This window comes from Lissotriton helveticus, chromosome 7, assembly GCF_964261635.1.
Source record: "Lissotriton helveticus chromosome 7, aLisHel1.1, whole genome shotgun sequence".
Taxonomy (NCBI): domain Eukaryota; kingdom Metazoa; phylum Chordata; class Amphibia; order Caudata; family Salamandridae; genus Lissotriton; species Lissotriton helveticus.
Genome location: NC_136068.1, coordinates 1,898,111,884 through 1,898,131,470, shown reverse-complemented (window position 1 = coordinate 1,898,131,470; position 19,587 = coordinate 1,898,111,884). Strand labels below are relative to the sequence as shown.

The window sequence follows — 19,587 nt, the reverse complement described above, 5'->3', positions numbered from 1 at the left end:
CCTGGCTGTGAAGGGGCATTCACTCAGGGCGCTGTCGCAAGGTGTTGTTATGGACTAAGTACTACTGGACTTGACCTACAGGCAGTTTGGAGCAATGATGATGTGATGCATGTTTGAAGTTCGACTGTGTTTTCTCAAGTTAATATGTGAATAAAGGTAAATTACGGCCGTTTGCACCATCAAGGCTTGTTTCATCTGTTACTGCAAAGGAAGGTGGGGTGCGTGATCGGCCGGGGACCTCAAGGGCAAGTGTCCGTCTGAGAGGGCTTTGGTTTTTGGAACAAGGGCAGGGTGGGTGCAAAATGCCCCTGGGTTCCTTACTTCCTGTTTTGAGTTGCCACTCGCTGCCTCTTCCTTGCTTCTCTAGAATGGCCACCTGCCATGTCAGAAGGGTAAATTAAAAATCCCAAACCCATGAGGGTATCCAGGCATTATGTACTGTGCCACATCGGCGGTTATTTTTTCATGCTAATGAAAAAAAAGCATTGGCAAAACCACCAGCTCTACGTTTAGGAGCCAAGTGCTATTGGACTTGCCAATGCTTGTCTTTCTCTTTTCTTCACTTGCTTTGTGTAAAAGCCCATGCGGTGAGGACAAAGCTTTAATGCTGTCAAATGTATTCTCAAAAAGAGGAATGCTGCCTGGGCTTTATTTAAGGCCCCTCAACCCTGTACCTCGCCAGACAAAGACACCAACAGAATATGATTCAAAATGACTGCGCGTGAACTCTGGGCGTGGATTTTAATATGCGTTTTATTCTATATCTACAGTATTTATATGAGCATCTCGATTTACATTCTTTCCACAACTTCATCTATGGATGGAAGAAAACAATGCAAGAATCACTCCTGTATCCCTGACCACACACCCAGGCTGTTCTAGCTTTCCTTCTTCTCCTCCTCTTTTCCTTTCACTTGAGAGTGATCAATACCTTCCCCCGTCACTTTCCTTACTTATCCCCCTTCTCTTGTCTGCTCTTATCCCCCTACACCTCCAATGCCCTCGTTTTGTTCTTTGACACCCTTCCCTCACCCTTGCTTCTTCCCTTTACCTTTTGCTGACCCCTTCCCATGTTCTGCACCTTTTCCTCCTTCACCCCCTGCTTTACCTCCCTGTCCCTTTCCTTCACCCCCTCCTCTACCTCCCTGTCCCTTCCCTTCACCCCCTGCTTTACCTCCCTGTCCCTTTCCTTCACCCCCTGCTTGCCTCCCTGTCCCTTTCCTTCACTCCCTCCTCTACCTCCCTGTCCCTTTCCTTCACCCCCTCCTCTACCTCCCTGTCCCTTTCCTTCACTCTTTCCCTTTGCACTCCTCTTTTCCCTTTCCTTTTGGTTCTCTCTTCCCTCGCTATTGTCTGCACCCGGTTCACTTTCGCCTCTTCCTTTCCCTTGTCCCTTCTCTCCCTTTTTGTCCTCACCCTTTTTCTTGTCCCTTCCCTCCATCTCTACCCTTACCCTTTCCTTCACCTTTTCCTTCCCCTCCCCTCTTTCCCTCTTCACTCCTTTTGTCTCGTTTTCCTTCTTTCTCTTCTTCTCCTTCACTTCCTTCCTTTGATTCTGACTCTTCGCTGTATTCTTCGTGTTCTTCACTGTGATGTCGTTTCTCTCTTCTCTTTTGTTCTGCGCCCCTCTCTTCTTCGTTTTCAGGTTCAGCGGCTCCCTGGTTCTCTGTTCTCTCCTTCTTGGGTTCTTCTAGAAAGAAAAGAAGTGTTAAGGAATGTCAGAGGAAAGATGGTGTTATCATCATGTCCAGGCTGTTGGCTGCAGACTTGTCACACCCACAAGAACCCTGCACTCCTGCCTCAGGATGGAGGAGCTACCTTTGAACACACACAAACGCACAGCATTCTGGGTAATCTCAAACCTGCTGTAGGCTGGGTCTCACCCTGAAAAAGAATCACTCCTGCCCAAGGCAAGAGTCAAAGCGCTTTCAGGGTGAGAGAGTAATGAACAGAGAGGTTTTAAGGCATGGGCAAAGTGGGCTCTGGCCCCGGGCCCCAGCCTTTCGAGGGCCAGGGCCGGACTGCTGGGAACAGCATCCAGCCCTGGCAGGGTGCTGTTCGACTGGCTCTGGGAACTGGGAGGGGGTGGGGGGGCGGGTGCTTGTGAGAAGTAACACACCTGCTTTTCTGATGCGGGTCTGCTGCGAAACCAGCCCCCAGTGACAAAAGCACACCCGCAGGCACAAAACTGCCCCCCACCCCTTCGGTCCACAGGGGAAATACCCGGTGCCCACTATGGCCACTCCGGCCCTGATACAGACAGCTCTGTTCTGCAGAGAGTCTTGCTGTGATGACCTTGAATAATTCTTAAACAGATTGTTTTAAGTACCATTTTCCTTTTCATTTATTTTTAATGTGGGTGATGTATGTGAGTTTATTATAAACATTTTGCAAAGAGTTATTGTGCTTCTTAGTTCAAAAGAATACATGATATATGAGAGAATATGTCACTATCCCTTAATGTTAGATGTAAACATATTAAGAAGCTGAATCGGCGTGCCTGTGCAGTGACCTAGCCACAGTGGGCATGAAAGAGCTGAAATTGGATCGTAAATTCAAACCTGTTCCACATAGGGCCATCAAAATACATTTGAACCCGGGGCCAACAAAATCCTGAAGATGTCCCTGGTAATGAACCGGCCCAAAATTGGTGGGTGCAATGATTTTTTTCCTGCTGGGAAAATATGTCAACCACCGGGGAACTGAGAATTTCAATACAAGTGCATTGAAACTTGTATTTATGTATCTCTATACAGTTAACGTAGCCAGAGGGCAATGGAACGCTGTAAATGGCTTTGATGTATTACATTTGTGCTTTCGTGCATGTACCCTTAGTACATTTTCAGGAAACATTCATGTTTATGTATGCAGGAACTTCTTCCGCCATGTTTATTACCCAGTGTGCGTCGTCATTGCACCACACAACGTGGTGTAAGAGCGGCACAAACCTTAAGTCAGATTTTTTAAGCCACACAAAGCCACTTTGCATGATCCAATAATCTGGAGTATTGCCACTCAAATCGCTTCGTTGCATTACTCTGCCCTGGGTAGGCGTTTCGTGGGCATTACTAGGTGTTCTCATACAGCTCTCATCGTTCTTGATGCATTCCCAGATTTGCAAGACCTCGTAAACCTGACCATCACCCAAAAAGATACACCTGCCCAGCAGAGGCATAACAAGGGAAAAAGCTTTATTTCTCCCTGTCACTTCGTCTTTTTATGTGTGCTTCATTCTGCAGCACACATAGAAATTGAAAAAAGCCTCTCAGGATTGTTTTTTGTGCAGGAAGGTAGCCCTTCCTGCACAAAAACAATTCACCTGAGAACAGGGGCACCCTTGCACGATGGTGCAAGATTGCCTGCTTTGGTGGTCGGCAGCACACTGTGTCCCAACGCATGGGAACGGACAGAAAGTCACAGTATGCCTCAAATGTGGCACATTCCTGCACTTCCCCGTAATACAGCTCAATGAGGTGAGTTGCTGCACTGCCCTGCGTCACTATTTCATAAATATGTCCCCCAGAGTTTTTTGTAGATTTCACTAATGTCAGAAACTTAGTGGGAATGCAGGGTGCCTTCTGACTGATGAACATGGAGCACACACAGTTGAATTCTGTGGTCTGTGGGGTCCTCCTGAGCATGTTCAAACTATAAAAAAACATTGGCTCCAAGACAGACACAAGTGACAAAGGCTGAAAGATTCAAATCTGCTGAGAAGCAGATGCAGGAAGAGAAGAGCTCTAAAAAGTGGAAAGCTAGATCAAAGATGGGTAACAGTCAATTACAGAGATGTTTTCACCAAGGATTTTTAGTGATGTCACATATGTAACGAAAGAGAAGCTTGCGTTGTCCATGATGTCACTCAGAACCTCGAGGTGAAAATCATCCTTGTAATTTACTTTTACCCAGCTATAATTTGTTATGTACGGCCCCAAAATCATCTGCCCCTGCCTTCAACTACTGCACAGGGGCATTGGAGTAATGGGGAGAGATACACACCCTGGCTTTGTTATGTGTCCCTGTCCCAGCCCCTTAGATAATGTAAATAATGATGAGTAGATAATGTCTCACAAGATCTGTCACACTGTGGACAATGCACTGCTGATGCAACATAAGCCTTTTGGTCATGAGGTAGAACTTGGCACATTTCTCACGCCTGTAGGGTCCCAAAGGTATTGCATAAAAGTCAGTTGTTTCTTGATAAATATGTGGATTGGTCAATGAATACTGTGTTTTGGTTGAGTGCCTTTTTTTGTCTCTATACCTGTTTTGTCTTAATATCTTGCTTCTTATTTTATGTTGTGATGATGTGCTGTGCTCTTGTTTAGTTGTTATTTGTGTTATGTTGTTGTGGGCTATAAGAGAAGCAGAGGACATCCAGCATAGAAAAGACACCACCCAGGCTTGGGGATTGAAAGCTACAGTGGTCAACGTTAGCTAATACTGCCATGGTCCTTTCACACATACCTTCTACGTATCTTTAACTTTTACTTTCACTTGAGTTACGCAGAGAAGCAACATGTCCCTAGAGCAGAGAATATGGCAACAATGCAGAAACACTTCCTGGACAGGACTGCAGGCTGCAGGGGGAATGGATATTTCATTTTGTATTCCTGTAGGCCTGTCTGTTTGCCAGAGCAGTCTATGTGCTTCCTGCGCAGAAGGATGAGACGGCAGAAACGGCCTGACCATAAATGGACAGGCTTCACCATAAGCTCGACCAAGGGTCTTAATATAGAGAGTGCTCAGCAGGCATGTGTGCCCGCTTTGTGTTCCACCGGGGCACTTTGGTATTACAGAAGAGGATGCAGACACTTGTTGAACCCCTACCTAAATACATGTGTTAAAGAGAGTGTTTCCTCATTTGCGTGCAGGCGTGGCACCACGCAAAGGAGGGAATGTCTTCACCTCTGCACCCGACATATTCTGGATGTGGGTGCAAAGGGAAAGAAAATGTCGGGTGGCGCGTTGACAGTGCGCTACACAAATTTGGCACACTGTTAGTGCACCACCTGATGGCAGACCTCTGGAGGAGGGAAGTGGGTCCTATGGACCCCCTCAAACATCCCCTTGGAGGTGGGAGCTAACACTTTCTGCACCCGGCTGCAAGGAGATCTCTAATCCCTCTTAAAATTGCAGGCAGGTTGCCGCCTGCACAGTAAGACATGGAGCGGCTTTGAAGCACCCGCTCGATATTTTACTTGAATGAACTGCCCCCATGGCAGCATGAGTTGAAAGTTGCCCTGAAGGGAGCACATTCAACATTATAGTGCTCTTTCCTTTTTTGTGTATGGCGCACCTATTTGAAGCTGCCCGTGTTGCAAATATCTGTAACAGGGCCCTGGGAGTTCTTTCTCCCTCTCCATGCCATCTCCCAGAGCATTGCTTCTGCTTAAGAGAACTGAACTTTACACGGGTGCATTGAATTAGGTCGATGCTGCCGATTCACTACAAACAACGCAAACACCCTGATCCCTGTTATAACACATTTGCACAACCCAGCAGTTTAACACTGGTGCCCTGCATTGACTTTTTATTGACATTACGGCTTGCAGACAGTAGGTGGGATACCATTCGCCTGTTATGAAAACACCTAAAGTTCCCCCATCTTGCTGCTGACTTTGGCAGTAGTGAGGACTGGAACAGCCGGACCCTTGAGGGGAGTAATCAACAGCATTTATCAGGATTAGCTGATGCACTCTAGTGTGAATGACATTAGTATACCTCAATATGCCTCTTTCCGTTTTCCAGCTGTAGAACCACTTCTGATGCCAACAATGGGGGAGATTTACAAGAAAGTGACACATCTGTGAAGAATGCGTCACATTCCCTGTGCCACTTTGAGAAACGCTTGCGCCACTATGGGTGTGCGTATTTACAATACGGTGCACGATGGCGCATGGATTGACAGATGCGTCAGAAATTCTAACACATCTGTTGATGTAAAAGTCGCGCATTGCTGGAGTCATCTCGCAAGCATGACTCAACTCCAGCAATGCAAGGGGAGGCCTATCCTCACTTTGCTGCATCACTCCTTATGCCTGCTTCAAGCACGCATAAGAATTTGATGCAGTGGCCTCCTAGAAGTGGTGCAGTGAAATCTTGTAGATTTCACTGCATCACTTTTACGAGGCTTTTTTGCGTTGGTACGTCCACCCTGCATTCATTATACCTGACGCAGGTATAATGTGACGCAGGGCTTTACAACGTGACGCATCTCCCTAGATGCGTTACATTGTAAATGGACCGCATTTTTATGCTGCTGCTGCATCACAGAAAGTGCCACAACGGCGGTGCAAAAACAACGCAAGGGGCTTGCAAATCTGCCCCAGGTTTGCTTCTATGCTGCAAACTAACACAAGTCTGCCTTAATGAAAAGGAAAAAAATACTTTTGATAGGGGGGAAAATATACTACAGTGTGACAGGACATGCTGTGGAGTAGTTAACAGATTATGGGCCTCATTTATGAGTTTTTTGCCGTAGGGCAGCAACACAGGCCTTCCAGCTGCGGTGCCCTAAGGCAAAAGAAAAGGGCAGGAATGCACCGTATCTACCAGATACGGTGCATTCCGGTCCTTTTCCCCTGCAAGGGGGCACAATTGGCTGCTGTGCGTCAACGCAGGCACCTTTCCACCATGGATGATAATTTTTGTGCAGGAGGGGAAACCGACCTGCTCAAAAACAATCACAAGAGGCTTTTTTCTCTTTCTATGTGTGCTGCACTATGCAACCCACATTGTGTTTTTGGCACTGCCTCATTGTCACAATAGCTTCTAAGTCTGGGGCAGTGTCAAAAAGCCACGGAAGTTGCTGGGAATGCCCCCAGCAACACCCATTGCATGCCATTTTAATGCAGAAAACTACTTTAAAGGGAATTATATTTACAAGAAGCTTTAACCTCGCCAAAATAGTGGCTTAGTTGTGCCTGGCAAATATGGAGCAGGTTCCTGCGCCACCAGTGTTACAAAAAGTGGCTCACTGGAGGTGCAAGGGGCCTATAAATAAGCCCCTATTAATTGTTGTTAGGTACTCAAGAAGTCAATGCTAGAAAGATTGTTTGCAAGACTAGGGCTTCAACTCCTCGTAGTCTGCTGTTTGTTTGTGGCCCTTTAAATAAATGTAACCAGGATGGTGTAACTTCCTAGATATTGGCAAATATTATTCTGAGATTTTGCCGCAATAATTGATAACACTCATCAAGTATGTGTATGCGGTGTAAGTAAAATGGATCACTGACATAATATCGACGACACAAATATCGAGATACACAAATATCGAGTCAAAAATATCGATTGACAAAATATCGACTCCCTATCTTCAAACAGGTAAGTACCAAAATATCGACTCCAAAATATCGACTTACAAAAATATAGACTGTCAAAATATCGATTTTTTTAAATGTCTTAAAATTAAGTTAAAACTAATATAGTAATAAATATATTTAATATAAACTTAGAAATAATTAATAAAAAAATGTAATTTTAATAAATAATTTATATAATTAAAAAAATTATATCACCAAAAATTACACACACACATATATATATATATATATATATATATATATATATATATATATATATATATATACATATTATTAAATAAACATATATAACATTTTAGAAAATGTTTAAAATGTATTGTTACAACTATAGTGAGTTCAACATTAGCAAAAGTGTTGGATAGCGTAGAGGTCAAATTTACTACTCCCACTCCAGTGGGTGCAACAGTAGGGAAAGCGCTGGATAGCGTAGAGGTTAAAATTACTATTCCCACTCCAGGGATGTATGACGTTACAACGCATACTTTTACAACGCCTACCATTACAACAAAACTTTTACAACGCAAAAACTTTTACAACGCATACATTTACAACGCAAGATTTTACAACGCATATACCTGTACAACGCATACCATTACAACGTAAGTATTGGTAAGTATATAATAATTTTTTGAATATAAATTAATAAAAAATATAATATAATTTAATATAATTTAATTTTATTAAATAAATTTAATTTAAATGTAATTTTACTTTATTTTTACAAAGTACCCCTGTACCCCAAAAACCCAAAACTGACCCTGAACCCTAAAAATACCCCTTTACCCATAAACTGAAAACTGACCCTGAACCCTAAAAATACCCCTTTACCCAAAAACTGAAAACTGACCCTGAACCCTAAAAATACCCCTTTACCCATAAACTGAAAACTGACCCTGAACCCTAAAAATACCCCTTTACCTAAAAACTGAAAACTGACCCTCATCCCTAAAAATACCCCTTTACCCCAAAAACTGAAAACTGACCCTGAACCCTAAAAATACCCCTTTACCCCAAAAACTGAAAACTGACCCTGAACCCTAAAAATACCCCTTTACCCAAAAACTGAAAACTGACCCTGAACCCTAAAAATACCCCTTTACCTAAAAACTGAAAACTGACCCTGAACCCTAAAAATACCCCTTTACCCAAAAACTGAAAACTGACCCTGAACCCTAAAAATACCCCTTTACCCAAAAACTTAAAACTGACCCTGAACCCTAAAAATACCCCTTTACCCAAAAACTGAAAACTGACCCTGAACCCTAAAAATACCCCTTTACCCAAAATCTGAAAACTGACCCTGAACCCTAAAAATACCCCTTTACCCCAAAAACTGAAAACTGACCCTGAACCCTAAAAATACCCCTTTACCCAAAAACTGAAAACTGACCCAGAACCCTAAAAATACCCCTTTACCTAAAAACTGAAAACTGACCCTGAACCCTAAAAATACCCCTTTACCCAAAAACTGAAAACTGACCCTGAACCCTAAAAATACCCCTTTACCCAAAAACTGAAAACTGACCCTGAACCCTAAAAATACCCCTTTACCCAAAATCCAAAACATATAACATTTTAAAAATAATTATATACTTACTAATACTTACATTGTAATAGTATGCATTATAACGGTATCTGCGTTTTAAAAACATGCTTTGTAAATGTATGCGTTGTAAAATTTTTTGCAATTTAAAAGTTTTGTTGTAATGGTAGTGCATAGTAAAAGTAGCGTTGTAAACGTTGCATACCCACTCCAGTGGGTGCAACAGTAGGGAAAGTGTTGGATAGCGTAGGGGTTAAAATTACTATTCCAACTTCAGAGAGTGCAATAGTAGGGAAAGTAAATACTTCACAAATATATATAAATAACATAAATAGTAATTCCAATTACAAATAATTAAAATATTAAAAAAGTGTATAAAAATATTAAATATTTATTTATAAAAACAAAATAAAAATATTTAATTATAAAAATTGCCTACTCATACTAATTAATTACCTATTAACAATAAATTAATTTACAATTTAAAAATTAATAAATTATTTTCAATTACCAATTATATTTTAATTAATTACCAATCAATAATTAATTAACAATTAATTCTAAATAGATATCAATAAATAAATTAACATATTTAATAAATTATAATTAAATTACTTCCCACCCTATTCCCCTATAAACACACAACCCGCAACAGAAAATAAATTACTAAAATTAAAATATTTATCAATTAATCAATTATAATTAATTACCAATTATATTTTAATTAATTACCAATTAATAATTAATTAACAATTAATTCTAAATAAATATCAATAAATAAATTAACATATTTAATTAATTATAATTAAATTACTTCCCACCCTATTCCCCTATAAACCCACAACCCGCTACAGAAAATAAATTACTAAAATTAAAATATATATCAATTAATCAATTATAATTAATTACCAATTATATTTTAATTAATTACCAATTAATAATTAATTAACAATTCATTCTAAATAAATATCAATACATAAATTAACATATTTAATTAATTATAATTAAATTACTTCCCACCCTATTCCCCTATAAACCCACAACCCGCTACAGAAAATAAATTACTAAAATTAAAATATTTATCAATTAATCAATTATAATTAATTACCAATTATATTTTAATTAATTACCAAATAATAATTAATTAACAATTAATTCTAAATAGATATTAATAAATAAATTAACATATTTAATTAATTAGAATTAAATTACTTCCCACCCTATTCCCCTATAAACCCACAACCCGCTACAGACTTATATTACACAAAAAATAAAAATTATTATTAACTTACCTTAAATTCGATATTTTTGTTGTCTATATTATGTCTAGTCGATATTATGTCCATTCTATATTTTTGATTCGATATTATGTCCATTCTATTCGATATTAATTTTCTCTAGTCGATATTTTTGTTGTCTATATTATGTCTAGTCGATATTATGTCCATTCTATATTTTTTACTCGATATTCTGTCCAGTCGAAATAAATGACTCGATATTATGACTGTACACCAAATAAAATAACTGAAATTCCCCTGAGTGCCCTAGAAATCCAAATAGGAAATATAATGATCCCGAGTCACAAAGATAAACGTGCACTTTTGTGTAAGTTTACTACTTTTCAGTAGTCACAAAGGTTAAAAAGTCTAGGTTTACTTGTAGTAACTTTTCTTTGTCAATACCTAAAACTCGTTAAGTTAGACTTTTCGACTAAGTTTACCTTTGTGAATACCGCAAAGTAGTAAACTTACACAAAAGTGCAAGTTTTTCTTTGTGAATTGAGCCCACTGATCTTTGTTGGCACTTTAAGTGACAGCATGTGAAATGAGGTAACCTATTGTCTGGTTTACCCTATTGACAATAGTTAAAGCTTTGTCTGTTGATAGAAGCCAAAGACAGGGTGCAGAAAACCCTCACACAAGACATACAAGACATAGTCAACCCCTACCAAACATGGGCCTGGTGCACTTCATGCCGACGCTGGTGCCGCAGCACTTGTCGCCACCGTCGCAGTCCCAGTCCACTGAGCAGTTCTTCAGCTTCGAGAAGTCGGGTTTACGGCAGGGTTTCTTGGTCTTGGAGGGATCTGACCCGTCTTCCTTCTTAAAGTTCTCAAACTTGTTGCCATGTTTTTGGATGTCGTCACCAAAACACATCCCGGGCTTATCCACACCCTCATGATGGGAGTCGCCTAAAACAACGCAATGCAGATAACACAGGCTTGAAAACAGACACAAGTTCATCTAAAAAGTCTTTAAAATTCAGCTCTCCACATCTAGCAGAACATCTATCCTAACTTCACTGGAAATGTACTACTGACGACTGACCGGCAACCACAATATAGGCTGGATTGATGAACCTATTGACCATCTTTATTGATTTGCAATCACCATGTCAAAGTCAGACCTGACTGTTCCTGTGTCAAAGTTAACACCCGCAATCGATTTTGCGCTCAACAAATACCACTGAAAGTTTAAGGGGGACAGAGCCAAGACTTGAACTGATGGCCACTGACTCAAAGCCTCATATACCTGATGGTACTTCTTCAATCTTAGTGTGACTCACGTGTAAATCTGTGCAAGGTGACATGTTACACAAGAGACCAGGGGCAGCCACCAGCAGGATGTAGAGTTCACCTCTTATAGGTCAAACGTGTGAGAGAGAAGGGAGAAGGGAACACAAAGCACAAAGGGAGACGATACAGTGATCTTGAGCAGAGGTGAGCAGAGGTAGTGGAGCGGATTTCTGCTTCATTGAGAAGTTTCTTCTAAATCTCCAACTTCAAAAACTTCATGACGTTGATGATATTTTCAAACACACGTTTTGTGAACATTAAATACACGTGCTTAGTTGTAACACCTAGTTTTACTAACCAATTTCACAGAACAATTATAGGATAAAATAATATTCCTAAAAAGATTTGTTTGTGTGAAATGTTGTCCAGAAGTGAGATTTACAAAGCTAAGATTTCCTCACTTTGGCACATCTCTGGCAGTAAATTTATCATTTTGCATTTTAAACTTTCTTGAGACCAAATAGAATTTGCAGGTCAAGTATCTCACACTCTGGAAAATTTCCACTTGAGCACCTGAAGTGCCCTGTCCATAGTTTACATCTCATATGGGTTCACCCAGTCTTTTCAGCTTCTAGTACAGCTGACTTGAATAATTTCTCCCAGAATCATGTAATGGCTTGAATGATGTAGTTGACTTTGTGGCTGACAGAGCAGAATAACTGCGATGAAGGGACACTATGGATGCGATGACCCTAGGGTGAATGTATGACGTTACTACGCCATCCATTACCCCGCAGTAGGTTACAACGCGGACGTTACATCGTCCGCGTTGTTACCACGCACAGCTTTACATCGCAAGTCATTTCTACGACTTGCGCTAGATGGCGCGCTGGATTTAGGAATAGTATAAATTACTATTCCTACTCCAGTTAGCGCAACAGCAGGCAATGTCCTGGATTTAAAATCCAGCACATTCCCTGGCGTTGTGCGCCATCTAGCGCAAGTCGTTGAAATGACTTGCGATGTAATGCCATGCATGGTAACAACGCGGATGATGTAACGTCCACGTTATAACCTACCCGCGTGGTATTACCAGCATTGTAAACGCTGTTTCCCCCCTAGGATGCCCCTGAATATTTTCACAAACTGTTTGTCAATCAAGACCGAGGGGCAGATTTACTAAGATTTTACGCAATGTTTGCATCACAAAAGTGATGCAAATCGGTGCAAAATCCTTTTCACCCGATTTACTTTCCAGTGCCAAACTTGTTTCACGCTAGAAATTGCGTGAAAGTAGCGCAAAGTAGCACAGAGCGCTTCTTTGCATTACCTAGCGCCAAGAAGGTGTACCATGGATGATTCATGGGCATTGCCATGCAACCATCCAAGGTTTCTGATACTAAACCCTAGTTACTAAAAAAGGCAGACAGGGTTCACCATCAGAAAACGGCGCACACTTCAACCAGGCGCTATGAAGGAGGAATACTTTTTTTCTCCTTTATTCTCCTACTTTCTATATGTGCTGCACTGCACAGCATACATACAAAGTGGGGACTTTTTCAAAATTATGCTTGGTATTTTGTACTGGAATGGAACTTTTCCAGTGCAAAACCCATGCTAGAGTCGCAGAGACACCCAAGCACTATGGTGGCTCACAGCAGCTAATTTCAGTGCCACCGCTAGGAAAGGGGATGAGAGTGGCATATTTCGGCGAATATGGCATTCTTCTGATCTCTCCTTCTCATGCAGGACAGCATTTGCGGCTGCTGCACTGCTCTGCGTGAGAAACTGGTAAATGTGCCCGAGTGTTTCCGAGAATGTAACAAAGACAGAATAGTAACATCCATCGGCGTCATTTAAGTAGGAGACGTACTGTTGTAAACACATTAGGACTTCGGTTTGGAAAAGTACTGTTGGTAAATTAACAACTTCCAGTTCTGTCTCATGCTCTCTACACTCCTCTGTCTTTAGTGATTGCACTCTCTCTTAATCTCTTTGAAATTTGTGCTTCATTAATCCTGTCTCTTTGCTGTAAAGAAGGTTTCTATACGAATGGAGCCCTCTACCCATCCCCAGCTAGTTCTGTCAGGGCACCTTGGTCTGTCTGGACCATTCAATGTGGGAGGCATTTTACTAAGCAGAACCTTATTTCATATATATCAAGTGCTGACACACAATGGGTTGGCAGCAGTCACCTTATTCTCTTGCTACCACTGGGAGTCATCCATATTCTGTGGCGTGGGTGTCTGTTCCTGATTATGAATCCCATGAGATTGTCCATTCATTCTATACTGCTTTGGTGACCCAGAAAACCAGTCTCTTTAAGTGTGACATTATGGGTGCTACAGGATTAAGGGGTGGTAACACTGGGTGAATCAGTAAATCTGTGTCTTGATAACACTGGGAGAACACAAGTCGATGCCCTAGGAAACCTTAGCTGCAGCAGTGATCGCCACATGCAACTTGCACCCCTGCTTCCTTATGTGGGCAACGTTTTCAAAGTATGACCATGCAGTATTACCACACCCCAAAATACCACTGCACTTGTTTCGATTCCTGATAGGGCCGCTAACAAAAGTTAATGACCCCATTAGACACTCATGATCAATGCTTATGTGTGTAAGGACTTACCTGCCGGTATGACGTTGGCCGCTGCAAGAGCGAGGAGCGCGGAGAAAAGGAGGGTGCACATGATGGTTCAGCGCTCGGCACAGTCTCAGGATCCGCACTTAGGAATGCGGGGAGAAGAGCTCTTACCACTGAGATGAGGACCAGAGCATCCCCCATTTATAGCACCTCAGAGGCAAAGTCAAGATAACAGAACTGAACAAGCCCCGCCCATCGATTAAGGGATTATTCCACCTCAGCAGACACCAGCAGAAGACTCTGAGTAGCTGATTGTTCACTCCATGTGAGCATTACCTTTACTGTGTCACAGTGGTGGAGGGCTGTACAGGGTGGGGCACTGTGTGTTCAGGAGTTGCTGAGAATATCCGATAATTAGTTTACTTACTGATTTATTTCCAGGTAAGCACAGCTATCTGCACGTTTGATATCTCTCCTTACAATAGAGAATGTGCAGTAGTTCTTGGAAGTAGACATGACCTTTGTGAAAACCTTCAAACACATCAACTCACACTACAATTACTGGGACAATCAGACGAAAATATGATGCCAAACTTTACTTTCTAGAAACCTTTAAAAAGCAGAAGAAAATGAATACTTAATATCTATATCTTGAGAAACTCATCAGCTTATAAAATAATCATCAGTGGAACATTATACAAACTCCTGCCTAGATTTATTGTTCTTCACAATGTCATCGTCCAGACATTTAAACATACGGCTCAATCCAGTGGATGGTGAAAGGAACAAATCCACAGTGAGAGTTAAGAGGGATGAGACGTCCCCTGATCAGCTTCCGGGTCACTCCTGCTTTACCACATCTGACTCCGACAGTGGTCCTGCCCAAGAGTGCTGTCTCTTCACTGCTGCAATAGGACTGCTAGAGCAAAATGTGGCCCAAAGACTGGATGAGGACTTACCGCTGATTTGTTGTTCTTGGCGGGAATCTGCACCAGGTTCAGGGATTTGCCTCTTGCAATGCCAAATAATGCGGAAATGATCTAGATAATAATTTTACCTTATAATAGACACTTTAACATCAAGGGGCATATTTACAAGGGGATATCACCACCAGGACATCACCTTTAGCGATGTTCAGGTGGCGATATCCCCTTCTTTTTACTTACAAGTGACTGTCAGCCACTTAACATGGTTTACTGCCACTTAGTAAATAACCCACCTTTTCAGGCTTCACGTAGTGTGCAGTGGATGTTCCGTCACAGCACCCATTGCTTTTAATGCTGCTCCATATTTACAAGATTAGGGCAGCGCCAAAAACTGAGGTGCAGATTTAGGAGCCCCTTGCACCTCCTCGCGTCGCTATTGCATCACTTTTCTCGATGCAATGGTGGCGCAAATAATGCGGCCAAATTACAACATGACGCTTCTAGGGAGATGCGTCACGTTGTAAAGCTCTGATCACATTATACCTGGGTCAGGTATAATGTATGCAGGGTGGGAATTCCCATGCAAAAAGCCTTGTAGAACTGATGCAGTGAATATTACAACATTTCACTGCTCCACTCTACGCCTTCACTGCGTCAAAATCCCTACGACTGCTCAGACCAGGCGTAAGGAATGACGCTGGGGTTTTTGGATGGGACTCACCTATCTGTTGTGGTGTAGTACTGTTATGAGCAACTCCAGCCCTGCGTCTCTTCTGGGCAACAGATGCGTCAGAATTTCTGACACATCTGTTTATCCTTGCCCCATGGAGCAAGACATTTGGCTCAGGGGCAAGGATACTGACACATCTATGCACATGTGTCAGTTCCTTGTAAATCTGCCCCTAATACCAGGGAATTCCTGGTCTTAGGATGGTGATACGAAAGGAAATTATTAATTTCTCACCGTTTTCTGCTCTTCCCATTTGTGCAGCGTTCTGCATCACCCATGGAATGAGCAAATCACCTTCAAAGACTGTTTATGTGCTGGAAATTGTCCTTTTCTGCACATAAACTATCACCCATGACCTGCAGGCATCTTTGCAATATGTTGCAAGGGTGCCTGCGCTGAAGCTAGGGTGCTTTATTGGCACCAACACTAGGGTACTCACAGGGGTGCACCATATTTTTTAACTGCAGAGTATCTCTGTATTTTAAAAATGTTAGAGCACAGCATTAAATGTAAAATGGTTTTGTACTTGTATAGCGCGCAGCTACCCGGACCAGGTCTCCCGGCGCTTGTACTCATACCGCTAAGGAACCCTTTCTGGTTTTCCTTGTGAAGTGTCCACTCTTGGGCACTACCATGGTGGAACGAGGCATCCTCGCGCTGTTGTGGAGATTATGCTAGCTATTGCCCAGAGCTGCAGCGTGGGACCCATGATTAGAATAGGCACCGAGGCGAGAATTAACAGGTCCGAGGAATTTGAGCCCAAGACCCGCCGAGGCGGGAATCGAACCCTGGTCCCGGGCCAGAGTTCTGCATCAAGGTCTGCCGCTCTAACCATTGAGCTACACTTCTCCACTTAATTATTTGGCATAACACTGCTCTCCAAGATTTTGTTGCAAATATCCCCCATTACCGGTTTGTGATTGTCATGTTGCACTTGGAGGAAGTTGTGAGTGAAAAAAACAGACAAACTTCGCAACATTGCCCTCTACCTCTGATCGTAAAAGGAGGTGCAAACAGTGTTCCATGTAAGATTGACTAGTGTTTAGTATGGAGCAATAGACGTGTTTTAAGTCGCAAGCAAAGTGGGCAGCTACCCAGAGCCCCCACATCCAAGGGACACTATGCGATAGTGAACTTTCTCTCTGTTCCTCCTCTGTCTTATCTATTTTATAGTTAAATCTCATTCCCTCTTTGACTAACTGTCCCTCTTACTCTTTCTCTCTTTCTAGTGTCATCGTGTTGCTTGAATTAGCAGGAATTAGATAATGCAATTCAGATTTTTTCTGCAATGGAGCCCTCAACATATGACTTTCCCAGAGGCCCCGAGATCCTTAAGATGTCACCGTAAATCACCCACAATGATTGTTAGTGTTTACTTTTTTCAACTCTCCTGTGCCTTGTGTCAGCCATGCCAAACTCAATGGAAATCCAAAGGATGTCAAAGTATTTCCGGACCATTGAACTGATCATCTCCTTTCCAAGTCCACCTCATTTGTTGCAGTTCATTCAGCATCACATCTCGTCAGCGTTCTTTGGAAATCCAATAGGATCACCCCAACACTTCCCCTTCTCCATTCGTCTAGACTTGCTGCGGGATCCTCTGTTCTAGCTCCCTAAAGGTAATCCAGTGGTCCTATTCTCCAAGCCACCACCCTTACAGCAAAGTTAGGGCCAACTGCAGAATCCAAATGCCTGATGTTTAACTATATGGTCTTTCAGCTGGAAAGTGTTCTTTTCTAGTAATATAATTTAACAAAAAAACGAAATACATGTATTTGTTGAGCTAGCATGCTTTCAGACAGAAGGTCCCCGTAGAGTATGTTGGTCCATTGTGGAGTGCAATGGTTTCATGGTGGCTCTACTGATGTCCTACTCAAACCACAGCAGAGACTCAGCTGGATGTAGGATTTGTGCACCCATGAAACAACAATTGACTGTTTAATATTCTGTAAATGGATGCCCCACTTAAAAGGTGGAAGGACACAATATGTGGGAGGCTTGGGTTAGGGAAGCACATTTCTGCTGATACAAAACACTAAATGTAGGTTTCCTGATATTTGTACTAGTCTAAAACCATTGAACATTCTTTTGACCAAATAATGAGTCAATTAACACCTTTCACCTGTGAGTCATGAGCATTGTTTTTATTTTAATTAAAATAATGTCTGGCGTTGAAACTCATGTGAGCAACCTGCCAGTACAAACCTTGAGGAAACATGGGGTGCTTTCAACTGAGCTGGTTTCTATGCTGTAGTAAATGAAAAAGAGGGATAGTTCTTGCCAGTAAGAGTTCACAACAAAAGGAAAGACAAACAACCCCATTCATATACAGGCTGTGAACAAGGAACACATTCAGTAGTCTCAGGTTTTTAACTTGACCTGAGGTCATGAGAAATACATTTCTCCTTTTTTATAATTCATTCCTGATGCAGGCTAGACACATAATTATAGACTGAAACAAGCTCACACTAAGCAGACACTACTATAGACCAGAAATACAAAACAGCACATTGTTGTGTTCCTAATGCTCCCACTTCGAAAAGGATACATGTAATACATCATTCAATGTGGAATATGAAGTTGACTTTACTAGACTACATTATATCTAAAAAAGAAAAAAAAGGAATATGTTATACTATTTTATGCTTGATGATGGACACATTGTGTTAATTTATTGCAAAACAAAGATGTCACTGTTGCCAAAACTCACTCAATTATTACTTTTCAATGCTCCACCTATATTTAAAAAACGAGATAAAACATCTACTAAAAGTGTACATAATGAAAGGAGGAATCACTACAATTAACTAAATGTAGGAATAAAATGTGCCTGTTGAGATGGAAATATTCCCTGCATGGTATATGGGCACGTTTACCAACACTGAGTGCTCAATCGTGTGTATATCTGGTATTCTGTCTATTTGTTTTGGCCCAGGCATCTCACTAATGTAACCATGTACACAAATGCCTAGGCCCATTGCTGACTTTGTGATGTGCAGGACTTGACCTTTGACCTGGAGGGACATCCTAATCGTGCCCTCATTGCTGAGAGTAGATTACTGTCCCTGAAAGGGTATGTATAGCACATGGAGTGGTGGTAGAGGAATAGCATATTTAAGAGAAGTCACTAGTATGACTAAGCCTTTTTTATCTCTGTCACTGGTTTTGATACAAACTAACCCACCTGCATAAACTTCTGTTTCTGTATTCCCAGTGCCTTGTGCACACATCCCAAGTATGTATTAAGCATGTGTGCATTTGTAGACTGTATTTTTCTTCCAAAACCAGTGAATGAGCTAGCATAGTGGATGCCAAGGGATCCCATTCCAGTGTGGACTGTGTCTGTGGTGCTCTGCTAGAGAAGAAGTCATCCCTGAACTCTAAACAGAAGAGGTGAACTCAAAGAGACAGTTGTCTCACTTCCTGGTATAGTTTCAAGGCCACAAAAGCCGATGAAGTAACCTTGGCCAAGTTGGTAGCCACAATTGCTTGTTCAATACTTCCTACTGAAGCACAGCCCTCAAGACCTAACTCTGGCACACAAAAGTTGCACCCGAGTCTGCTGGCTCTGTGGAGTCATGAGAGTGCAGCTTGGTCACAGAAGGTGGCACTAGCCTCAGTTTAAGGGAACCACTGGTTTCTCTGTGACTGGAGACCAGTAGGCAAGTGGCAACTGGATTTTGCCTGGATTTCACCTTGAGTATTAGGGACACTGACCCACCATGGCCAAAGTAACCCCATCACGTTCATGGACCACTATGTGGCCCCAGGAAGAGTCCCATAAACCAGATCAGCACCCTCAGCATCCTCCAGCATCTGCAGCATGCTGTATCTCTACTATCAGGACCACTCCACTGTTGTCTATGGCAGTTTTCTGATAGAGCCTGGTACTGGACTGAAGACTGCTTTGACTGCAAGGTAACTGTCCTACTCAGCCTTACTACCCCTCCACCACACTTTGC

The 19,587-nt window shown here is 41.9% G+C and overlaps 1 pseudogene; it reads right to left on the bottom strand.

Annotated features, from left to right (window-relative positions):
- Nucleotides 1-1,028: 1,028 nt before the first annotated feature.
- Nucleotides 1,029-14,075, bottom strand: LOC144769894 (uncharacterized; annotated as a pseudogene).
- Between the last annotated feature and the right edge of the window lie 5,512 nt (nucleotides 14,076-19,587).